This window comes from Eriocheir sinensis, chromosome 67, assembly GCF_024679095.1.
Source record: "Eriocheir sinensis breed Jianghai 21 chromosome 67, ASM2467909v1, whole genome shotgun sequence".
Lineage (NCBI taxonomy): Eukaryota > Metazoa > Arthropoda > Malacostraca > Decapoda > Varunidae > Eriocheir > Eriocheir sinensis.
The window spans coordinates 4,648,014-4,673,755 of record NC_066575.1 but is presented as its reverse complement, the minus strand read 5'-3'; the positions used below and the strand labels follow the sequence as shown (position 1 = coordinate 4,673,755).

Sequence of the window (25,742 nt, the reverse complement as noted above, 5' to 3'; positions counted from 1 at the left end):
GCTAAGTTCTTCCCATACAGCGCTGAGTTCTTCCCATAAGACAGAATTTTAAGCAGACATTCGAGGTCAGAATCTACACACTATTGACCTTGTTAACGTGTCAGAACTTCATTGCCTGAGATTTCCCTCCACGATGTCAAGCTGAAATCGCACAAGCGGTATAAAATGTTCCTCCTCGTGATTGCTCCTCTGAAATAACGTGATTATCGCCAAGGCTTTTTTATCTTTTGAGTGTTTTCTTATATTGTTGTTAATCTTAAGGCAATGTAGGTTTTCTTGGGGCGTGCGGCAAGAAGAACTCGTTTAGCTAAATGTTATAGAATCCATTTTTATTGCATGGCTTAAGAAACAGATAGATAGATAGATGAGAGAGAGAGAGAGAGAGAGAGAGAGAGAGAGAGAGAGAGAGAGAGAGAGAGAGAGAGAGAGAGAGAGAGAGAGAGAGAGAGAGAGAGAGAGAGAGAGAGAGAGAGAGAGAGAGAGAGCAGGATAAACAGAACCCACTCACCGGTTTACTTATGTCCTATTTGCATATAAATGAGTTGTTACCTGCGTGATGATTGGAGGTGTTCATCACACACACACACACACACACACACACACACACACACGCACACACACACACACACTATACTTTTCATATTCTTATTAATTCATCGCCTTGTTTTAATTTGTTCCTTATCGTCATGTTTATATTCATCATTTTTACCTTGCTCTCTCTCTCTCTCTCTCTCATCTGCCTCCCTCCTCTCCTTCCCTCTCGCTCTATTTTCCTCTCAGTTTCTTTCCTTACCTCCTGCTACACTTATCTCTTTCCTATTTTTCATTCCCTCCCCTTTTGGCTTCCTGTTTTCCGTCACTCCTCTCTCTCCCCTCTCCCTCTCCTTCCTTCCTCTGTCCTTACGTCTGTCTCTCATTTCCACTGTCCTTCGCTCCTTCTTTCTTTCCTCTCCTTCCTCTCTAACCTCTATGTTCCTTTGTCTTTTCAGTTTTCCTTCTCTTCTTCTCTCTGTTCTCCTCTTCCTTCCGTCCATTCTCTTTTTCTCTTCCTCTTTTCATCCCTTCTATAGACGCTCCATCCTTTTTATTCCTTTATTTATTTTACTTTCTTTCTTTCTTTCTTTCTTACCATCCATAATCAGCTCTTTCTCTCCCACTGCCCCTCCTCACTCCCTCCTCTCTCTACTTCCCTCCATTCCTACATCCCCCTCCGTATCTTCCTCCCCCTTCACCTCCCCCTCCCTCTCTCCCTCCCTTCCTCCCTCCATGGTTCCCTTGATTCCTTAATCAGTTGTTGACAAATTGAATATATTTATTTTTATGGTGTATAGAGACTCAGGTGTGTTTGGACGGTATCAAGGGAAGTCATTGTTCAGCAGGTGTTTTTCAGGTGTGTAGCCCTTTGTAGTACACACACACACACACACACACACACACACACACACACACACACACACACACACACACACACACACACTATTACCATCCTCACCGTCTTATCTTCGTCTCTGTCTCAATGCGGAAGAGAAACCAATTATTAGAAAGAGATTATCCTGCAGAACGATGCCCGACATGCCCCCCCCCCTCCTCCTCCTTCTCCTCCTCCTTCACTTTCCCTTTTCTCTCCGTGTTTCTCGCAGGTAATGAAATAAATAAATTGGTTTATCGAGAAAATTATCGTTTGTTCTTGTTTTTCTCGTTATATTGAGAGAGAGAGAGAGAGAGAGAGAGAGAGAGAGAGAGAGAGAGAGAGCAAATCCCTAGGTTGTTAACAGAGAAATGAAACGGAGGAAGAGGAGGAGCTGTTGCAGAAGGAAGAGAGGAAGAGGAAGAGGAGGACGAAGATAAAGGAGTCGGGAATTAGGGAAGGAGGAGGAGGAAGAAGAGGAGGAGGAGGAGGAGGAGGAATAGTAAGAAAATGAGTAGGAAGAAGGAAACGAAACAAATTTAGGAAGAGAAAGAAGAGAAATAATTGGAGACTAAGAAGAGGAATAGGTGAAAGAAGAGGAAAAGAGAGAGATAGATAGATTGATAGATAGATAGAGAGGAAATGAATTGTCCTCTTCTATCACCCCTCCTCCTCCTCTTCCTCCTCCTCCTCCTCCTCCTCCTCCTCCTTTCCTCTTCTTCTCCGTCTAACTAGTGAGTGAATGCTTCTCCTATTATCAAATCCTGAGAGAGAGAGAGAGAGAGCAAACAAACAGACAAACAAACAAAAGAGTATGTTTCTCTCCTATTGAATTTTATTGGGAATCTCTCTCTCTCTCTCTCTCTCTCACCCTTGATTAATAGAGGCGACACCCTTCACCCGCGCCCTTATCTAAACCCTTGATCTTTTTCTTTATTTACTTTATCTCTCTCCCTTCGCTTTTCTCTGTCTCTTTCACTCTCCCTCTCTCTCTCCCCTTTAGAGTGCTTATAATTTTCTGTATGGTAACTTTTTTTTTCTATCTTTTGTGTTTGTTTTTCGTTTTTCTTTTCTGCTTATTTCTTTCTTACTTTATCTCTGTTTGTTTTAGTTTGTTTAAGTCTTTATCTGTTGTCTTCTCTCTATTTTCTATATTCTAATTTTTCTTATTTTTCCGGTTTTCTTTTATTTCTTTTCTTTGTTTATTTACTTCTTCCTTTATATCTTGACTCTTCTCTTTTTTCTGTTTATCTATTTCTATTTTTCTCCATTCTTTCTTTCTTTCACCTTTCGTTTAAATCATACAGAGTTTTTTTCAATTCCTTTCATATATGTCTAAATAATTTCATCTTCCCACCTTTTCTTCTTCCTTCTTTTCCCTTACTTCCATCCTTCAAAATTCATCTTCTCTCTGTTTCCTTCCCTTCTTCAGTCCTTCACTCTGTCACTGTTTCTTCCCTGTCATCCTCCTCTTCTTCCTCCCCTCAACAATCTTACTCTGATACCTTCCCCTTTATCCTTCCTCCCTTCCTTCTTCCCACGTTCTCGCTTTTTCTCTCCTCCCCTTCATCTGCAATTCCTCCACTCTTTTTCAGGTTTGCTTTTCTCCTTCCTTTCATCCTCTCTCTCTCTCTCTCTCTCTCTCTCCCTCCCTTCGTCTTTTACTTTCCTCCACTCCCACGACTCCTCCATTTACCTGTTCAGAGCCTTTTCTCCCATACCTGGGCCTCCCACACACCTGCAATCAGGCTTATTGGGGAGATACAGGTGTGCCTCTCCCCTCGACTCACCTGAGAGAGAGAGAGAGAGAGAGAGAGAGAGAGAGAGAGAGAGAGAGAGAGAGAGAGAGAGAGAGAGAGAGAGAGAGAGAGAGAGAGAGAGAGAGAGAGAGAGAGAGAGAGAGAGAGAGAGAGAGAGAGAATTTCTTGATCTGTTTTCCTACCCTCAACTTTTCCTCAGTTACCCTTTGCCTCTTTCACTATTTTATTTACGTCACCCCAAAATCCATGCTTTTCCAAATAGTGTAAATTAACCTATACTGTATTTTTTTTCCTTCCTTCCTTCCTTCCTTCCTTCCCTCCCTCCTTCATATTTTTCCTCCCTCCCTCCCCACCTTTCTTCTCCTTATCATAAACTCTCTTATGAACCTTATTATATTTTTGCTTTGTTATTATTTTACTGTCATTATTCTCTACGGTATGTTTTAAAAGCCTTTGGTCATGATTGTTTTCCATGGATGCTCATTGAATAAAAAATAAATAAACTGCAAATCATGATAAATAGATGTGTGTTCTTGTGTTCTCGTGTTGTGTCATGAAGCTCTGTAAGTATTGGTAAGTGTTTATTTATAGCGTTATTATTGTGTCAGTATTTTGTGATGTATTTGTCTGGCGATGTGTTTTGTGGATTCGTTATTTTGTAGTGTATTGCGTGTTATGTGAGGCGGATGTAAGGAAATTCAAGTAACAACAATATCCAACCTGTTTTTCCCTTTTATCGGTATTATGATTGTGGAGTTGTTGTTGTTGTTAATGATTGTTCTTGTTGTTGTTCTTGTTGTTGTTGTTGTTGTTGTTGTTGTTGTTGTTCTTCATGTTCTTCTTCTTCTTCTTGTTTTCGTTAATGATGTTCCTGCCGCTGAGACCGAAACTGTTATTGGTATTTTGCTGTACTCGGCTCACTTTGATCCTTTCTCTGACAACTCTCTCTTCATTGTTATCTTTTTGTTATCGCTTCTGTTGTCGATGTTGTTGCTCTTATTATTCTTGTTGTTGTTGTCGTTCTCGTTGATGATGCTACTGCCAAAGGTTGCTGTTGTTGTCGTTGTTGTTGTTGTTGTTGTTGTCGGCGCGTGGCGGTACTCGGCGCGCCCTTGATCCTCCAGCTGACGACTCTTTATTGAGGGATGAGAGAAGATTTAGCCTTTGGTGGAGGGGGCGCCGCTCTTTGCTACGTGTTGTTGTTGTTGTTGTTGTTGTTGTTGTTGTTGTTGTCAGTGGTGGTGGTGGTGGTGGTGACATTTGTAATTATGTACACTAGTCTGCCAGTTCGTTATTGCTTGTTATGAATCGCGGTCATGTTATGAAGTTATGGTGATGATGGTGATGATGGTGTCGGTGCCTACAGAGAGAATGATGGTGTTGTTGTTGTTGGTGGTGATGGTGATGGTGATGATGGTGTTGGTGCCTACAGAGAGAATGATGGTGTTGTTGTTGTTGGTGGTGGTGGTGATGGTGATGGTGATGGCGGCGGGAGTATTGGCAGAAGTGATAGTGGTGATGGTGGCTGCAAGGGGTGATGATGGTCAGAGTGGTGGTGGTGGTGGTGTTGAAGGTTAAAGGTATGGTGATCGTGGTGGTGATTGCGCAGGTGATAGCAGGAAGAGAGCGGTGATGATGGTGGTGATGGTGTTAGAATAGGCACTGGTGATGGTGATGGTGATGGTGATGAGCACGTAATCAACACAGGCAACAGGTAAATGAAGGTGAACATGAGGAGGAGGAGGAGGAGGAGGAGGAGGAGGATAATTGGTGGAAGACAGTATTGGGTAAGGGTAAAGATGACAACGGAGGAAGAGAAAGAAGAAGGAATGGAAACATGGAATTACGAAAGGGGAAGCAGGAAGGAAGGGAAGAAAGGACGGGAGTGAAGGAAGGAAAGAAGGAAGAGGAAGTGGAAGGAAAGGGGAGGTAAAGAGTGAGTTGAACGAAGGTAAGAAAGAAGGAAGGAAGGAAAGGGAAGGTTGGTAGGAAGGGAAGGAGAAAGGAAAGGGAGGTAGGTAATGTGGTGAGGGAAAGAGGGGAAGGAGGAAAGGAGGAAGGAAAGGAAAAAAAGGAAGAAAGGAATGAAGCAAATGAAGGAATAGAGGAAGGAAGGAAAGAAGGAATACAGAAAGAAAAAAAAAAGGAAAGAGGAGTTAGATAGATAGATTAAATAAGGAAGGAAAGGAAAAGTAAGTAGTGGATTGGAGGAGAGAAAGACAGTGTATTGAAACAAGGAAAGACGGAAGGAAGGAAGGAAGGAAGGAATAAAGGAAGGGAAGGAAGAAGGAAGGAGTATTTAGACAGATTATATAAAGAAAGAAAGGAAGGAAAGTTAAGTAATATTTTGAAGGAAAGGAAAGACCATGTATCGAAATAAGGAAGGAGGGAAGGAAGGAAGGAAGGCAGGAATTAAGAAAGGGAAGGAGGAAGGAAAGAGAAGTTAGACAGATTATATGAGGAAGGAAAGGAAGGAAAGTTAAGTAATATATTGAAGGAAAGGAAAGACTATGTATTGAAAGAAGGAAGGAAGGAAGGAAAGGAAGGAAAGTTAAGTAATATATTGAAGGAAAGGAAAGACTATGTATCGAAAGAAGGAAGGAAGGAAGGAAGGAAGGAAGTAGGGCATGAAGGAGAACGTGTATTGAATCATTTTCCAAAGCGTCACAGAAACACTTGAAACCAGTCTCGCGTCGCTGCAGTGTTCGCTTCGGGCTTCATGCGTCTGCTCGGTGCTTTGAAGCGTGAGACGAGCGGCTGGGCTTCACTTGCTGCCCCATTGAACTCCCGTAGCTTCACACTGGCGCCCATTATTGTGTATGGAGGAGGCAGTGAGTCAAGGAAGCTGTGGTGGATTGTGGACCTGATCAGTGGCGTTCTCAGAGCCTCGTATGTGCCAAATTTACCTTGTCAAATTTACCTGTGTTTTGAAGTCTCTGGATGTTGCAGGTTCCTCTTCTCTCCGTCTTAAAAGGTAAATAACATCCTTTTTAAGATTCGAATGTTATTAATGCATTGTTACTAAGGAAGCTATGTAGTGTTATTTTTCGTGTTTTCTATGTTGCTGTAAAGATGGTCTGGTAAATGTAATAGACTTGTATACTAGTGAAGTGTAGTGTTTTGAAAGAAGGACGGTAAGGAAGGAGAGGGAAATGGGAGATAAAGTATATAAGGAAAGAAGGAAGGGAAGGAAAGGTTGGTAGGATATTGAAGGAAGGATGGTGGTGGTTGTGGTGGTGGTTGGTGGTTTAGTTGTGGTTCTCTTGGTTAGGTTAGGATAGGTAAGGTAGATAGGTTAGGTTCTGTTATGTTTTTTTTGTATTACGTAAAGTATATTTGAGACGGTCTGCGCTGAATAAGTTAAGGTAGATTTGGTTATGGTAAGGGTACTTTTGATGTTCACCTAAACTACTACTACTACTACTACTACTACTACTACTATTACTACTACTAATACCACCACCACCATTATCTTCTCTCTCTCTCTCTCTCTCTCTCTCTCTCTCTCTCTCGCCCTTTAAATAGCATCACTACTTCCTTGAGCGGCCACACGAGGGCTCTTGGGTTCCGTCCTGCCTCCGCCAGACACACAGGAGCAAGAACGGCGTAAAATTGCTCCGCTGCAGGTGTAATGGAGGTGCCGGTCAAAGGAAACAAACGGCAGGTAAAGTAGGTGAACGTGGGGGGGAGAGGGGGGGAAGGGGGGGAGGGCTTAAAACAGGCTGGTTCCGAAGATGAAAAATTTGTTTGGGAAATAAGTTGCGGGAACTGTCCGATGTGATCCACTTTCTCTCTCCCTCTCCCCCTCCTTTACCCTTCCTCTCTCCCCCTCCCTTACCCTTCCTCTCCTTCATCCTCCCTTCTCACTCCCTCCCTTCCTCCCTCTCTTTTTCCTTCCTTTTAACACATGTGCCTCGCCGCCTGTGTTTCTTTACCTGGCCATGAACAAGGAGAACAATTAGTGCAAACACCTGCCTGAATTTCCCTAAGCTATTCCGGGGTTTTGTATTGTCATTTCATTGAGTTTTATTAATACGCTTCATCAGCACACATAAATAGCTTTACTTTATTTATTTATGAGAGAAAAAGCCCCGCATGTAAAAAATAACGTGGTTTTTTGTCATTAAGCAGTTAACGAGCGGAACTGACGGGTAATTTTAGATGTTATGGAGTGAGTTATGTATTTAAGGCACGCCCGGTATTCTCAGACACTCGCAGTTTTCACAACAAATATTTCTAAAAGGCCACAATGGAGTTCTCTCTGGTTCTCTGGTTCTGGTGGTCTGGTTCTCTTGAGTGATTTTCATATTCATGGTGCAGAAAGAAGACTTGCCAAACTATCACTTGCCTCCTAAAACTGCCCATGTAAACACCCACAACTCCCACGAAACCTTTACCAAACGTCGGGAAGTGTAGGGCCTATACTCTTTAAACATTTCAAGGTTTACATACACATTTAATAAGACTTTCCTGGGAGTTGTCGGTATTTACATGGGTAACCTTATTTATTTTATTTATTTTACAGCAGAAGAATCGGTTCAAGGGCATAAAAAAAGGTAACAAATGTAAAAAAAAAAAAAGCCCGATACTCACTGCTCCTAAAAAGAGTTAGAGTGGACGAAAGACAGGTCAATTTCGGGAGGAGAGGTGTCCTGATACCCTCCTATTGATAGTTTGACAAGGCCTCTGCACCATGAGCATAAGAAGCACTCATTAAAACACGACTAATCTCCTTCGTAGGCTTTAGATATAGTCGAAATAAGAGCAAAAAGTGTCCAAGAAAACCGTCACACAAGCATCGAATCAAAGCGTGTATAGTCTCCCCCGGTCGCTGCCTTCCTCGCCCTCACCTTTACCTTCCCAGCGAGTCACGGCAAGGATCGCAGACGTCGAGCTTTAATTGAATAACATCAAACCACCGCGCTCCCTGATGCCATTACGCTGCAGGACGCCTCGAGTGCCAGCCATACAGCGCCAGGGATTCCTTCGCATTTAAACGACCTTACCATTTTTCTTATCCTTCGCCTCCTGTATTTTTTTTATCTTGTTTTCTATTCGGCCTGACGTTGCTTTTGTTTCTACCTCCTCCTCTTCTTGTTCCTCTTTTTCTTGCTCTTTATTTTCACGTATTCGCATCCTCTTCCCCCTTCTCCTCCTCCTCCTCTTGCGTCCATCCCTCCTCTTCTTCTTCTTGTCTTTTTTTTAATCTTAACCTTCGTATATTGGTCCTATATCCGCCTCCTCTTCCTCCCTCTTCCTCCTCCTCTTGATCTTCCTCCCCACAACCAAATATCATTCCCGTATCTTTCTCATCCTTCGCCTCCTTCAGTGTTTCTTTATCTTCCAATCTGCTTGTGTTTGCCTTTCCTTCTTGGTTTACTCCGCTTACGATGCCGCTTCCCATCTTCTGCTTGCTCTTCGTTTTCTTGTTCTTTTTTAAGCTTAACTCTCTTATTATGGTTCTGCATCCACCACGTCCTCCGCCACTTCCTACTTTTGGTCTTCCTCCTCCTCCTCCTTACTTAAATGCACGGTAAACTCCAGTGGCACAAAACTCACTACTTCTCTTCCCTCCCAATTTGTATACGAATGTTCTAAGGCCTCAATCACTAAATTCCCTCCTCCTCCTCCTCCTCCTCTTCATCTTCCTCTTCCTCTTCCTCCTCCTCCTCCCACTCCTTCTCATTAGTGATGGAAAATGCAGGTTTCCTCTCGCAAACAAGCGGATAAGTGTTCTGACAAGCGGATAAGTGTTCTGTATATTTTACTTATTTATTTCTTGGTATATTTATGTTGGATATTCTTGATCAAATTATTATTCCTGGAGGATGTCTGTGTTTAGCTTGTCTGTTCGTGATCTATCTGTTAATGCACGCGTTTACCTGCCGTATAATGCTCAACTTATTAATCTTTGTTTATCTGTTCGTCAAAATGAAACCTAAAAAAAATATCTATGCATTCCTATTAGATATTTTTTTTTACCCATTTACGAGGTTTGAAATGAATGAGTCGGTATGAAGCAGGAGAGAGAGAACGCTTAAATAATGGAACTATTTAAAGATATCGGCGATTGCTGAAATAAGTTGCTTGAAATGTCCAATGTGATCCCACTCAATTCCCCCCTTTTCCTTACCTCCCTCTCTACCTTCCTCCCCCTTCTCCCTATACCTCCCTCTCTCCCTTCCGGCCCCCTTCTCCCTTTACCTCCCTCTCTCCCTTCCTCCCCCTTTCTCCCTATACCTCCCTCTCTCCCTTCCGCCCCCTTTCTCCCTATACCTCCCTCTCTCCCTTCCTTCTCCCTGTACCTCCCTTCCTCCCCCTTCTCCCTTTTCCCCTTCCTCTGTCCTTTCCCCCCCTTCCCTTCTCAAGCTCAAGTGTAGAGAATATGTAACAAAACTGCCAATTCCCTGTTCTTGTTGTTCTTGTTATTGGATACGGCAGTTGCGTGGAAACTTGTTCGGGGGGGACTGTCGGGAAGTGGAGGCAGGGAGTAAGTGAAGCGATGCACCCCCAGACGTATATTCCGCGTTGGTTCTAAATTTAGCGCCGCACCTAAAAGCCTCCTCAGCGCCGGTACAAAAGGTCAGCGGTAATTGATGGAGCGGCCGGGAGCGCGCATCACAACAGCATGCCGACCCGGGGGAGTAATTCGACGGTAAAAATGTGAGCGGTGTTTTTTTTTGCGCTCGGTAATGGCGGTTAGGGAAGATCAGTGAGTGCGTGTGTTTGTTAAAAGGTGAATTAATTAGTGGATGTTGAATGGTGAAGGAGGGAGTCGTCGTGTGCGTGTGTGTGTGTGTGTGTGTGTGTGTGTGTGTGTGTGTGTAGGGGGGGGGAGATGCGTCTTCATACCCACTTATCTCTATCCCTCTCCCACCCTTCCTCACGTTCCACTTATCTCCCCCTCTCTCTCTCCCTCCCTCCCTTCCTCCACTTTTCTCCTCCTGCTCCTCCCCCCCTCCCTCCCTCCCTCTCGGCACTGGTCCTTTACACCTGAGAAAATTTCGGGAAGGTGCATCAGCCTGGAGATGAAAGGGTTTAGCTTAGAGAGTGAGAGTGAGAGAGTGAGAGTGAGGGTGAGAGTGAGAGTGTGTGAGTAAGTGAGAGAGTGAGAGTGAGAGTGAGGGAGTGAGTGTGCGTGAGAGAGAGCGAGAGAGCGAGAGAATAACTTGGATCGTTTGTGTTAAATATGAATAAGGTTTAAGTCTCTCTCTCTCTCTCTCTCTCTCTCTCTCTCTCTCTCTCTCTCTCTCTCTCTCGTCACAGTCTTCTTTCATTTCTCCTTATTTCCATCTCCTTATCTCCTCCTCTTCCTCCTTCTCCTCTACCTCCTTCACGACTGTTATTACGCTTCTCCTATCCCCGCTCTTCCTTACCTCTTGGAACTGAACGTAAGGAAATGAAAGATAAATATGGAAATGATCATGTGTGAATAGATAGGAAGAAGGATAAACAGATAAAGGGAGAAGGAGGATAAGGAAGCGTTCCTTATTTTCTTCCGTCCCTTCATTCCCTCATTCCTTCTTCCTTTCCTTTCCTCTCTTCCTTCCACAAGCCATCTATCTCCCCTTTCCTTAATCCTTTCCTTCCTTCCTTCCGTTCCTTCTTTTCTTCCGTCCCTTCATTCCCTCATTCCTTCTTCCTTTCCTTTCCTCTCTTCAAGCTATCTATCTCCCCTTTCTTTGTTCCTTTCCTTCCTTCCTTCCGTTCCTTCTTTTCTTCCGTCCCTTCATTCCCTCATTCCTTCTTCCTTTCCTTTCCTCTCTTCAAGCTATCTATCTCCCCTTTCTTTGTTCCTTTCCTTTCCTTCCTTCCTTCCGTTCCTTCTTTTCTTCCGTCCCTTCATTCCCTCATTCCTTCTTCCTTTCCTTTCCTCTCTTCCTTCCACAAGCCATCTATCTCCCCTTTCCTTAATCCTTTCTTTCTTTCCTTCCTTCCTTCCTTCCTCGGCGCCAAGACACAACGCCCCAATAATCAATCCTTCCTTCCTTCCTTCCTTCCTTCAACTCACAAAATAAACAAAGGAACCCCTACAAGAACTGCCCACATAAAAGAGTATGTAACGGAGTGTCCAGAAGAGTGTAATAGTGAATAGCGATACATTCTGATATACAGCGATGATTCACAAGGTTTGCACGCTAATATACAGCGATCATACATAGCGATACATTCTGATACAGCAGCAATACACAGGGATACATTCTGATATACAGCGGCGATACATAGTGATACACGGTGCCCTTGTATTGGTATAACGTAACGGGAGGAACTCTGGCCACGGAAATTACTCCTGAGTCAGTTACCGGAGAGCAGGATGAAGGGAGAGAGAAAGGTCGAGGGAGGAAAGGAAGAAGGGAGAGAAGGAAGAAGGGAGAGAGGTAGATGTGGTCCAACACAGGTTAATTAATGAAAGAGTGAAGAAGTGATATAATTGCAAGTAAATATATGCACGAGGGAATGAATTACGTAGATGCGAATTAAAGAAGAGGAACAAGCGTCGTGAAATGAATTCCCGCGTGGAAACTAGAAATGAAAAGTGTAAGTGAAGCGTGAATAATGTTGACTAAGTGTATGAATGACGTGGATAAAGTAAGAGGCTCAGGGAATGAATAAATTTTGTGGTGTTAAGTTGCATGAACTGAAGAGTAAATTGTTGAATGGTGACGTAACGTTGTGTGTGAGTGTATGAGAGTGAGTGTGTGTGTATGAGAGTGAGTGTGTGTGTATGAGAGTGAGTGTGTGTGTATGAGAGTGAGTGTGTGTGTATGAGAGTGAGTGTGTGTGTGTATGAGAGTGAGTGTGTGTGTATGAGAGTGAGTGTGTGTGTGAGTGTGTGTGTGTGTGAGAGTGAGTGTGTGTGTGTGTGTGAGAGTGAGTGTGTGTGTGTGTGTGTGAGTGTGTGTGTGTGTGTGAGTGAGAGAGTGTGTGTGTGAGTGAGAGAGTGTGTGTGTGAGTGAGAGAGTGTGAGAGTGAGTGCGCGTGGCTTCGGTGCTCATCTCTGTCGCCTTAGCCCTTGGACTTTGTGTGAGCATAAATTACATAAACAAGGGAACTACTAAACGAGATGATAGATTAAACGACTGGAGAACTTAACAGACAATCGTAAGTTAATGTTTAAATGAGAATGGTGAGAACTCTTAAAATAAAGTAGGAAAATTAGAAGGGAGGAAAGGAAGTGGGTATATTATAGAAGCAGATATGCTGGGATAGACGTATTGAGTGAAGGAATAAAAGACAGGTTGGAAGGAGGAATGGGAAAGTAGAAAAAAAGGAAAAGTAGGGAATGTAGGTAGTGTGTTGAAGGAGAGGAAAAATGAAAGGAATGGTAGATAGTGTGTGGAAGGAAGGAAGGAAAGGAGGAAAGGAAGGTAAGAAGGGAGGAAAGAAGGAAGGGTAGGGACAAGGAAATGGAGGTGGGTAGTTTGTTTGAGGAAGGAAGGAAAGGAACAATGAAAGGAAAGTTAGTTTGTTTGTGGAAGGAAGGAAGGAAGGAAAGGAAGGTAAGAAGGGAGGAAAGAAGGAAGGGTAGGGACAAGGAAATGGAGGTGGGTAGTTTGTTTGAGGAAGGAAGGAAGGTAGGAACGAAGGGAAGGAAAGAAACGAACGAAGAAAGGAAGGAATAAAGGAGAGGAGGAAAGGAAAGAAGGAAAGAAATGAAAGAATGAAGGAGCGTGTGTATTGGTTTTCAAAGCGTCACAAAAACACTAAGTAGAACAAGACGCTAAAAATAGAACTTGTGAACGGGTGGTGGGAATTACTTAAAACGAAGCGGGTGAAGTGGAGGCGGAGGAAGCGACGAAAAACACTGAGGCGGAAACAGATATTAAGGAAGAAACAAAAGAAGTTCACCTGCGCAGAAAAGACTGTTTAACGGGCACTGCAAAGGATGAATGGAGAAATATTTAACGTTGTATATGTTTGTATGTATGTAGAGAGATGGATTGATATATAGATAGATAGATGGATAGATTAATGTATAGAAAAAATCATACACATTCATGGATAAAAAGATGCTAGATAGATAGAGGAATAGACATTAATGAATAGGTAGGTTGTTATACAGTTAGGTAATTAGACAGAAGGATAGGTAGATGGATAAATTGATGCAGATATTAATTGATTGAGAGAAAAGTATATAGATAGATAAATAGATATATAAATAGATAGATAAATAGCATGATAGATCGATCGACGGATAGATAGGGAAAGAGAGCAGGTCCATACAGTAATTTCTAAATGGATGATGTAAGTGTTGGAAAATGAAGAGTGAAGCGAAGGTTAATGGAGGGAGGGGAGGAGGGAGGGAGAAAGGGTGAAGGGAGACAACGAAGAAGGAAGGATAAAGGGCGAGGGAGGAAAAGATGAAGGGAAGGAAGGAAGAAGGGCGGGGGAAAGGGTGAAGGAAGGGAGATAGGTCGAGGAAGGAAAGGATGAAGGAGGAGGAAGGGAGAGATAAGGACCGAGGGAGGGAAAGAAGAAGGGAGGTAAGGAAAAAGGGAGAGAAGGAAGAAGAGAAGGATTAAAGTCGAGGAAGGAAGGACTGAAGGGAGAGAGAAAAAAAGAAGAGTAATACAAGTCGAGGGAGGAAAGGGTGAAGGGAGAGAAGGAAAGAGGAAGGGAGAAAGGATGAAGGGAGAGAAAGAAAGAAGAAAGGGATATAGGTCGAGGGAGGAAAGGGTGAAGCGAGAGAAGGAAAGAGAGAGAAGGGGTGAAGGGAGAGAAAGAAAGAAGGGAGAAAGGGTGAAGACAGGAAAGGGAAAAAGGAAGGAGAAAGACCGGGGGAGGAAAATATTAAGGGACGGTAAAAGGCTTCGTGTACCTGGTGAAGTGACCCAACACAGGTTAATTAATGCACACCTACCTGACCTTCATTTCATCGCACCTGCTTTTCCTTCACCTTCACCCCGGTCAATATATCCCTTACCATATTTTTACCTTTGTTTTCTTACTGCGATTCCCTCTTCTGGTTTGCGAATATATAAAGTCCTATTTGTATGTTGGATTTTTTTTTATAATTATTTAGCTGTTAATTGCCAAACTGTATTTTACTTATTTATTCGTTTATAGTATGGTTATTTATTTACAGGTTCGATTTGTGAATGTTAAATGTTGAACTCTATCTTATTTATTTATTCATGGTGTATTTATGTGTTATTTATTTGATTTATGCATGACGGTTGAAAAGATTGGGAAGGGAAATATTAAACTGTTTTGGCTTGAGCGCACACCAGGGCCGCGGTCTATTGGCAAAACTGCAGAAAAAGAAAAAAGGAGGATGATAAGATGGAAGAGAGCGAGAGAGAGCGAGAGAGAGAGAGAGAGAGAGAGAGAGAGAGAGAGAGAGAGAGAGAGAGAGAGAGAGAGAGAGAGAGAGAGAGAGAGCGAGAGAGAGAGAGAGAGCGAGAGAGAGAGCGAGAGAGAGAGAGAGAGAGAGAGAGAGAGAGAGAGAGAGAGAGAGAGAGAGAGAGAAAACCAAAACAATAAGAATTAAAACAGACAATCACTGAACCAAAAATCGGAAGAGGATTAGGAAAAAAATAATATAAATAGCGTAACAAGTAGGAAAGAAAAAAACATGAACCAACACAAATAGAGAACCCGGGTAAAGAAGAGAAAAAAAATCGTAAATCAAAATCATAAAAAAACGAGTAGGGAAAAATCTGAAAAAATAAAAGACAAAACTAAAAAACTATTGGAATGTTTGTTGATCCCTTCCGGCCGATGAGAGAGAGAGAGAGAGAGAGAGAGAGAGAGAGAGAGAGAGAGAGAGAGAGAGAGAGAGAGAGTGTTCAGGTATTATATCAGAACAGTAGCAGCGTTTCCTCTTCCTTTTCCTCCTCCTCCTCTTCCTTTACCTCCTCCTTTACCTCCTCCTCCTCCTTCTCTTCCTCTTCCTTCTCCTCCTCCTCCTCCTCTCGTTTTATTCTCTTCCTCCTCCTCTCTTATTTTGCTTCACCTTCTTTTCTTACGTCTTCTTTAATTTTTCCTCCTCTTCATCTTTCTCTCCTTCCATCCATTATTTATTTTTCTTCGAAGAGCGTCCGAAATTACCGTAATGTAACTCTCTCTCTCTCTCTCTCTCTCTCTCTCTCTCTCTCTCTCTCTCTCTCTCTCTCTCTCTCTCTCTCTCTCTCTCTCTCTCTCTCTCTCTCTCTCTCTCTCTCTCTCTCTCTCTCTCATCATGCATTCATTGCTTTTGTCATATGCATGTTTTTATTAGCGAACTTGATATCTCATGAATATTGTCGTAATCTTTATTTTTCTTATTTTCTATTTACCTTTTGTTGTTTCGTTTACTGCATCCCTGTGTTTCTCTATTTCTATCTCTGTTTCTTTCTTTTCATGTAATTTTTTCTTGTATGTTCCACTGTTACTTGCTTTCATTTTTTCCTGCTCCGTGATTGATTGATTTCCTTTCATCCTTCGTCTTCAGGACAGGGAGAGGCATAACTTGATTTTAGGTCCCCGAAGAACGAACAGAGATAGCTGGAGGGTGGGGGGGGGGGGGAGAGGTAAAGAGGGAAGGAGGGAGGGAGGGAGAGAGAAGGAAGAAGGCAAAGTGGGAAGGAACAAAGAAGAGATACAAAGCAGGAAGGAAGGGAAAAAGAGAAAATGAAAGAAGAGAGTGAAAGACACTTTCTTTTTTCGTTTCTCCTTTCTTATCTTTTCCTATCCCTCCCTCTTTCTCCTTTGTGGACTTGGGAAATATTTGTTGTGAGCCGAAAGGGTCTGAAAATATGGGTCTAATGTAATCAGCTTGTTGACATGAAGACGTATTGGGTTCAGATGCCAAGGAGTAAATCCCTGTAGAGTGGAATAGAAGATGGGAGATGAGAGAGAATGAGAGAGAGAGAGAGAGAGAGAGAGAGAGAGAGAGAGAGAGAGAGAGAGAGAGAGAGAGAGAGAGAGAGAGAGAGAGAGAGAGAGAGAGAGAGAGAAAGAATAGAGCGTAAAGAAGAGAAGGGAATGGTGGGGACGTGTGGAATTCAAGAACAAAGTAGAAGAGAGGGAATGGTGACGGGAAGAGGAAGGGAGAGTTGAGGGGATGGAAGGGAATGGGAAGAGAAGGGAGAAGAGGGGAGAGAGAAGGGGAAAATATGTTAAATTTTGTCCTTCAATCGTAGAGGGAAAATAAAACGATTCTTGCGCTTGAAAAATCTTATTAGAATTTCATCTGAGTATGGGAAGAGGGGCAGGAGGAGGAGGAGAAGGAGGAGAAGGAGGAGGAGGAGGAGGAAAAAGAAGAGGAGGAGGAAGAGGAATTGTAAGAGGTTATGTAAAAGAAGATGAGAAGGAGGAAAAAAAAAAAAGGAAGAGAAGGAGGGGAGGAAGAGGATGAGAAGGAAGAGGAAGAAGAAAAAGAAGTAGAGAAGGAAGGGAAAAATGAGAAGGAAAGTAGGAAGAAAAGGAATAGAGGGAAAAAGCAGAAGAAGAAGGAATAAGAAAGGGAGGAGGAGGAAGAAGAGGAAAAAAAGGAGAAGAATAAGATGGAGGAAGAAGAAGAGAAAAAGAAAGAAGAAAAGGAAAAGAAAACATGAAAACGTAGAGAAAAGAAAGTTTATTGGCCTAATATGAAATTGTTTGCTTTAGTGGTTTAATTAGTTCGTCGGCAACCTTACTGACTTACGGAATATATTGAAACACCTATTGTCCGTCCGTCCTCCTGAACACACCGCTTTTGTTTTCCTGTCGAGTTTTATCCAATTATCTCTAACTCTAACATGTTCCAACGAGTTCAGTCCAGCTTCTGTTCCAATGTTTTGCTTTAGTTCCTGCATCAAAGTCTTCCTGTTGATCTGTATTCCATTATTTTCACTATTTTTGTTGCACCTAAATCCGACGAGCTCTTTCATCCATCGAGTCCTTCCATCCTTACCTGCCTTCCTTCTCTTTCTCTCTACCTTTACTAAGTCCTCTCCTTTCATTATCCTCCTCTTTTCCACTTTATTTCTGTGGTACGTTATTCCGCCAAGCTCTTTTGTCTGCACCTTTTCATCGAGTCCTTCCATCCTTACCTGCCTTCCTTCTCTTTCTCTCTACCTTTACTAAGTCCTCTCCTTTCATTGTCCTCCTCTTTTCCACTTTATTTCTGTGGTACGTTATTCCGCCAAGCTCTCTTATCTGCATCTTTTCATCGAGTCCTTCCATCCTTACCTGTCTTACTTCCTTCTCCTTCTTCTCCTTCCCTTTATATTTGTTTTCCTCTCCTACCTTTCTTTCATTAAGTCCCCTCCTTCCATTTTCTCTTCGTTTTCTCCTCCCATAATCCTTTCCTTGTCCTCGTTTAATTATATTCAATACATTTTGCATTAGTTATTTCAGTCAAGTCCTTCATCATTGCTGTTTCATCGTATGTTTTATCAGTATCCTTTTTTCTGTCGCAATTTTGTTCGTTTATCATCAGCTCTTTTAGCAGGCCATTCAATTGAACCTTTTTTTTTAGTAAATTAAATGGAGTTCTGTTTCAACGCTTCCATGTCTAACTTTATTTTAATACTCTCGCCGCCGTTCTGCGCCATTTGAACTCTATAATTGCTCTTTAATCCGACAATTTACCAACGTCCTTGTGCTTAGATATATCCTCCCGATTCCAATTTAACTACGAACCAGTTTCTATTTTATACTGGATTCAGTGTCGAGTAATTCCGTCCTTTCGTTTAACTGGTGACTTTTTAATGGGATTCTGCACCCGCGTTCTGCCAAGCCCTGCAGCCTCGCACACTCCCACGCTGGAGCCTCCCACTCGTGATTATATATATATCTTTTTCAATAGTCCAGGAGTCAGGCAGAATTCATTTACCCGAGGAGTGCAAAATGGATGTGAGTTATTTTGTAAGACTAACTTTTCGGAGTCTAATTCCATGGAGAAATAAGAATTACTCTAACCTTTTGCATTCGTTGGGGTAAATAGATCTACCCTGGCTCTTGGACTAGTGCGTTTTCCCTGCCCGTGTGACTGCATATTCCCGAAGTGAATACATGATTGGCACCTTCCGTGAGACATTGAACCGTGGGGGACGCGCGGGTCGTGGCTTATTATTGTTTTGTTATTATTATTATTATAAGAGACGAATCTGATAGAGGGGGAGGAGAGTAGAGAGAAAATTAAAGTGAAAGCAATGAGAGAAGTAGAAAGAGGACGAGATAATATGGAAGATTATTGAGGTAGAGGGACAGAGAGGCAGGGCAACAAATATCCTCTCACACACTAACCGCATAATCGTACTCTAATTATTCTCAGTGCATTTCCCAGCAGAAAGTACAAATGTAGACCTCACCCAACCTTACCTAAACTAACGTAACCTTAACTAACTTAAACTAAACCGGGCCGGGTGCTGAGTCTCGTTACAGTTCAGGAAGACCGACATCCCGCGAGGCACTAAGTTTAAACTCTCGTCAAACTCCTCACCTTCCTGACGCCGAAGTGGGGCCGTGGGAGACTGCATGTGTGATCCCTTGAAGGTACCTCGCCGCTACCACAACCACCACCACCTTCATGCCTTCACCTGTCTCTTCCCGTGGCTCTCCTTACCTGCCCGAATGAAACACCTGGTTCAGTTTATATATTTTTTTCTTAGTTTGCATTCAGTTTAAATTTTCTTTTTTTATCAGGTTACAATTTCCTTGCTTTATTTTAGTGTACCTCTAGTTTACAATCTCCTTTTTTTTATCTAAGTTTGCGCTCAGTTTAGAGTTTCCTTTTTTATCATAGTTTACCTTCAGTTGACACTTTCCTTCCTTTTATTTTAGGTTACCTTCACTTGGCATTTTTCTTTCTTTTACTTTAGTTTTCACTTAGTTTACAATTTCCTTCCTTTTATTTTAGTTTACCTTCAGTTGACCTTTCATCCTGCATTCCCCTCCTTAGGACTTACTTCCTATATCTCTTTCCGTCTGCCTCTTCATCATCATCATCATCATCATCATTATCATCTCTTCAGAAACTCATAGCATAACTGTAAATATTTTTGTGTAATTACGAACCCAAGTATTTTTTTCTCACTAATCAAGGAAATCCACCATTAAGTCTTAGGTTATTTTATGTGCATTCATCCCTCGGTAGAAATAAATGAAAAAGATTCATCCTTTTTACTTTTCTTTCTTCCCTTTTCCTCATTGTTCTCCTCGCCCTCCTTCCTCTCCTCTTCCCCCTCCTCGTCATCTCGTCCCCCCACTTTGCATACTTATAGAAAACTTTAATTGACTTAAGTAGGTCGCAGCGGCAGGTAATCTTGTTATAGCTGTGGCAACACGTCAACCCCCTCCACAACCCCCTCACAACCCCCCTCACAACCCCCCTGCAACCCCCTTTTACCTGCCACTCATCTTTTCCCATACTCTCATATTCTCGACCTCCTTTCCGTGCATTTTTCTCCTCTTGTATTTTTCTCCTCGTCCTCTTCCTCCTCCTTCTAGTTTTCATCATCTCCTTTTATGTTCCAAGCCTCATCGTCGTCGTTGTTTCGTTTTTCATTCCTCCTGTTGCTGAAAGGAGGAAGTATGCAGTTAGCAAGTTCAGAAAAGTATTTAGCATGAAAATATATAGAGAGGACAGGAAGAGGGGCAACATTTCGGCGGAGTCTGAAAGGTAGAAGATTGTCAATAAGAGGAGGGGAGTTATTGAGACGAAGAGCCTTTGAATGAAGTCTGTCCAAAAGGGGCGTGTGGAGCCCCTACACCTATGAGATGCATATTCAAATCGAGGTCTGACTCCAATCAGGTCTTTTTTCTTTAGAATATTTTTAGTTTTGGTGAGTCTAGTCACTCTTGTGTGTCATATTCATCGATATTGCAGCGGGAAGCATCAATGAATGCCGTATATTCCTTCACGAGATGTTAGACCTTGCGTGTCCGAGCCGTAGACTTTCTCCACCTCAGCATCACCATCGTGCTCTTGATAAATAGGGCGGAAGAGGTGTTGGGTCTCTCTCTCGTTCTATCTCTGATCATAAAAAGGGTGGAGGGGATGCGCCGCACTGAACCTGCAGCGGGTGACTCCCCGTGGCGGATGGCGTGACCCAAAAGGCATCTAAACGACAGGTGTGCGAAGGCGGGTGTTTGAGGGGATCCTTCAGCAGCCGGCGTGCCAGGCATTTCGAGCCGCCCACACACTCACGAGGACGACGGCTTGAAACTCGCGTGACTGTTCCCGCCACTGCGTTATTTAGGACACACTTATCCAACACCTGCACTAAAAATATCTACATACATTCTCTAAGGAAGCACACGCTGTAGCTGCGCGTGGTCTCGGTGCTCATCTCCGTAGCATTATCTTGTGGTTGTTTTTGCATGAATCCTCTCAAATTGGTACATGTTTCACTAACAAACTTTTTTTGCCTTACAAGTCAATGTGTGCGCCACGTAACGATGGGGGCTTCGTGGTGCAGTGGTTAGCACACTCGGCTCACAACCGAGAGAGCCCGGGTTCGATTCCCGGGCGGAGTGGAAAAATTTGGGCGGCTTTTCCGATACCCTACGCCCCTGTCCACCCAGCAATAAATGGGTACCAGGTATTAATCGGGGGTTGTGTCGCGTCTCCTGGGGTCTGTTCCCTTCTCCTATAATTCCTTCCCCTTCCGTCTCTCTCCGGCATATGACCACAGATGTTGCGCCGACTAAACCACACTTCCCAACTTTCCAACCACACACGATTAACTCATCAAAGCAATCAAGTGAGCGCCAAGTTGAGTCGCGTCTTGATTGGTTCTTATGCTAGCCGATGAGTACGCACATCTGGCTTCGGCTAAGTAAGGGATGAGCGTCCAAGGGCGATGCCGACCCCAGGGTTCATCGCATCACCCAAAGGTTATTCAACACACAGACAGGTTCCGACAGGTGAGGACGCTGCGTCGACACCTGGGGAGGAACACATGCACACACTCTTCCTTTCCTGCCGCCTCGATGACTGACCACCCTCATTCACCCATGAACCCTGCATGACCCCTGCATGACCCTGACCCCGGCCGGCCCTCCACCCTCACTCCTGTGCCCTGCCTGGTTCAGTGTCTCCGCAAGCACCTAAACATTCCTGCGGCCATCTTCCCCCTCCTCCTTCTCATCATCACCATCACCATCATCGTCATCATCACCAACCCGCCGCCATTAACGCCAGACACAGGCCTGTAGCGCAATAAATAACTGGCCACGCGGGATCTTTAACTTCTCCATCACGTATCGGTTTTTCCTCCTCCTGGTCCTCCTCCTCCTCCTCCTTCTTCCTACACTTTGTTCTCTCCCTCCTCTTCCTCCTGCTCCTCCTCTTCCTCCTCCTTCCTCCACTTCGTTCTCTTCCTTCTTTCCTCTCCCTCCTCTTCTTCCTCCTCCTTCCTACACTTCGTTCTCTTCCTTCTTTCCTCTCCCTCCTCTTCTTCCTCTTCTCCCTCACATCCTTCCTCATCTTTCTTCTTTTGTGTCCATCATCTTCCCCCTCTTCTCCCATATTCTCCCGTATCTTCATTTTGTTTCTCTCTTCTTCTCCCTCTCTTCTTCCTCCTTTCCTTTCTCTCCTCTTCTCCTTTTTTTCCCCCCACATTCTCCCTCTTCCATCCATCCCCTCCGTCATTTTCTCCCCCATATCCTCCCTCATCTTCTTTCGTTTCCCTCTTATTCCTCTTACCCCCTCCTCCCCCACCTCCTCTCTCCCACTCATCTCTACCTCAAGGGGTCAGGTTACCACTTAAGGGCTCTGTCACTATTTGAAGGGGCTGGGTTACCATTTTTAAGTGGCCGAGGTCAATGTTTGGGAGGTGTGACAGAGGCTTTGGTAACACTCCATAGACGCAGGTGTTTCAGGTGAACGTGAAAATGAGGCATGGCAACAAACAAACAAACAAACAAACAAACAAATAATATAATTGGTTTGTGGATGCATTATCTTAGTCCCCCGGCAATATATAAATAAGTAAATATGTTAGAGCAACCTTGAAGACACTGTGGTATATATATTTTCTTTTTATGTCTTTCTTTCTTTTTTTGTTCCTTTTTTACTTTTGTTTATTTTATTTTGTTTTGTTATTTGATTATTTTTTTCTTTCTTCCTTTTTTTCTTTATTTATCCTCATCTTTTATTTTTATTTCCTATTTTATTTATTTTTTTATTTTTTTTATTCTATTTTTTATGTCAGCCTATTTATTCGCTCCTAACTTTCTGACATTCAAATTATTACAGTATTCTAAAATTCACATTATTATGCATACCATTATCACTAACATTCATCATATTATTCAAACTATTATTACTGACATTTAGCTTATCACTCATTCTATTATATCTGACATGGATCTAAATATTCATTCTCTTTTCTACTCTCTCTTTTATAGGAGCATTTGTTTTCATATGTTTGTGCCTTTGAGTTGCTTCCTTTACTGTAAAAAAAAAATGACACTCATACTGCTTTACATATCATCATTTCCTCCTTCAAACTGAGCTGGCTTCCTTTACTGTAAAAAAAAAAAAAATGACACTCATACTGCTATACATATCATCATTTCCTCCTTCAAAATGAGCTGGCTTCCTTTACTGTAAAAAAAAAAAATGACACTCATACTGCTTTACATATCATCATTTCCTCCTTCAAAATGAGCTGGCTTCCTTTACTGTAAAAAAAAAAAAAATGACACTCATACTGCTATACATATCATCATTTCCTCCTTCAGACTGTGCGCAGGGGAGTCATATCTTCAAATCCGTATGGACAAATTGTGATCTACCCCCGAACATCGGTTATGACGAGGCCGCGCCGTTACTTCCTGGCCGCTCTCGACGTGTTTTACGAGCCAATAACCGTGAATCACTAAGAGAGCAATGAGCCGCGGCCTTCCAAGTGGGCGTTGAGGGAGTCTACTTGGAGGCTAAAGGTGGAAGGGGGTGAAAGAAAGTGAAGTGGGGAGATGATGAAGTTTGAAGTGGAGAGATGATGAAGATATAGAGGAAGATAAGAAGATGAGGAGGTGAAGTTTGGAGTGGAAGTGGCTGAGATATTAAGTAGGAAGATGAGTAAGGAATGGAGGAGGTAGAGATAGAGAAACGGAGGGCGAGATTGAAGAGGGAGGGAGAAGGGAGGTGAGTAAGGAATGGAGGAAAAAGAGGATGAGAGGCAAAAAAAGGAGGGAGATGAGTAGGAAATGGAGGAGAGGGAGAGATGAAGAGATGGAAGAAGTGGGAGATGATTAGGGAATGGAGGAGCGAAAGAATGAGACAGAAGAGGAGGGAGATGGGGAAGGGAATGGAGGAGGAAGATGAGCAGGGAAACGGCATAAAGGAGGGAGAGAATAGTAAGGAGTGGAATAGAAAGGACTGAGGATAAAGAAAAAAAAAGGAATAGGGAAACGGCAGGTAAAGGAAATAGAAGGAGAGTGGCATCAGTACAGTCTCACATCCCTTATTGATCTTCTCAGGTGTTCTTGGCTAATTGGAAACAGGTAAGGTAAGCCAGGTGTGATTAGCGCCATCATAAATTCTACCTCTTATTGCTTTACCTGGTGCATTTACTTTAAAAAATATCAATAATTTTAACGGTGATAGTAATAGTAATGGTAAAAATAACCTCACCTGTGTACCAACTGCGACCTCACCAACACACCTGCGCAGGGAAGGAGGGAGGGAGAAGGGAGGGGAGAGGGAGGAGGGAAAAGGAGGGAGGGAAGGAGGGAAGAGGAAATACCAAGCAGTAAAATGAAAGCTGATATTAAACACACACACACACACACACACACACACACACACACACACACACACACACACACACACACACACACACACACACACACACACCGAACCCCGTCACCTATATATTTGTTTTCTCTTTACGTTCTGCCTCTCGTTCGTGTTTTCTTATTTATCTTCGTGTCAAAAATCCGCTTATACCGAGACGAGGATGTAGATGGATGGATAGAGAGGGAGGTAAAAGCAGGGAGGGAGGTTGGGGAAGGGAGAGAGGAGGGAGGGAGGAAGGGAAGTGTAGGTGGAGGGAAGGGTGGGGAAGGGAGAGAGGAGGGAGGGAGGGAAGGGTGGGGAAGGGAGAGAGGAGGGAGGATGGGAAGCGTAGGTGGAGTGAAGGAGGGAAGGGTGGGGAAGGGAGAGAGGAGGGAGGGAGGGAGGAAGTGTGGGTATGTAATCTTGCTTCTTTCTTCACTCACGTAGAATCTGCGCCTGCATACTTAGGAGGAGGAGGAGGAGGAGGAGGAGGAGGAGGTAGAGGAAGAAGAGGAAGAGAGAGAGAGGAAGATGATGATGTAGGCGAAGAAGATAAAGATGGTGAAGGTGAAAATCAAAACAAGAACATGACTAATAATAGGATGAAGAAAACTATTAAAGAATGAAAAATTATAAACACCTGATGGAATGAAGGTTAATTAAGGTTAGGTAAAGGTGTTGACGCATTGATTAACTGCTTCTCCATGTGCGATATTTTCTAGGGAGTAGTTTTTGTATTGTCTAAAGGGATCATCGTTGAAGAAATGCTTAGCGGAACCTTAGCGAGCGAAGAGGAGGTAGAAGAGGAAGAGAGAGAGAGAGGAAGATGATGATGTAGGTAAGGAAGGTAAGGGTAACAGGAGACTCGAGGTGCGGCGGGAATACAAATGAGGAGGTAAGGTGTGTTGTTACCTGTGTTATGTTTGGCTTCGGACATTGGAAAAGACTTCAGACTAACACACCTTCAACTGCAGTTCCGTTACGTTCATGGACTTGGCCGTTACGCATTTCATATGGTACCGTAATATCCACACATTTTTTTTTTTTTGAGGCAGACTGAGGTAAATAAAAAAAGAGGAAATACTCTCACTTCTCTGTTCATGTGAAGAAAACAGGAAATGACACAAAAAGAAATGGTATCCGAGTTTAAACCTTATTACTAACTTTTTGGTCAGTCCGTCACGTCATTTCGGAGGTTCAATGTCCTATACTTGTACTCTTTTTAATGAACCTGAAGTACGGTGATAGTACATTCTGCGTGGTCACCGTGTTCAGCTGTAGACCATTGGCAGTGGCCGAGCAGGGAGCAGCCGAGGGTTACTCAGCTCACCACGAGCGGGGCGCTGCGACTCAGCCCATCAGCTTCTTGACGATGACTTCCTCCTTTTGGCCAGCATCTCTGATTCATTCACTCCCTCGATCACTCACTCACTCGCTTACTCACTTAAATCCACTTAATCCCTCCCTCACAAACTTTCTCACTCACCCTCTGTAACACAGTGACCTCACTCACTCAGCTTGCTCAACTCACATTCACTCACCTGCCTCACTCCGCTCACTCAATTAGCTAACTCACTCGGCTCCCAGACCAAGGCAGGGCGTAGGACTTACTCAGGGGAGCACAAAGGAAACTGCCCCACTAGGTGGCCTTTGTGCGTGTAACATTGTCACCCGGTGTGGACTTGAGAAAGGTGAGCTACGTGCAGCAGGAAGCAGAACAGGCGGGACTGTGATGTAACAGCCACACAATGCAACTTCATTGCTACATATCTTCGCGCCGCCCATAGCCCGTCTGTACAGCGCTTCTCTGTCACTGGAAGCCTCCTCAGGAGGTTGTCAGCAACTGCAGTTTCTTTCGAATCACAAGACTCTGTTGCAC

The 25,742-nt window shown here is 43.4% G+C and overlaps 1 long non-coding RNA gene across 1 annotated transcript in view; it reads left to right on the top strand.

Annotated features, from left to right (window-relative positions):
* Positions 1–5,865: 5,865 nt before the first annotated feature.
* The window catches only part of LOC126987860 (uncharacterized), a 39,327-nt gene continuing 19,450 nt past the window's right edge, over positions 5,866–25,742 (top strand). The window contains exon 1 of the long non-coding RNA XR_007741247.1: positions 5,866–6,142. This is a non-coding gene — a long non-coding RNA (uncharacterized LOC126987860). The remainder of the gene's footprint in view (positions 6,143–25,742) is intronic.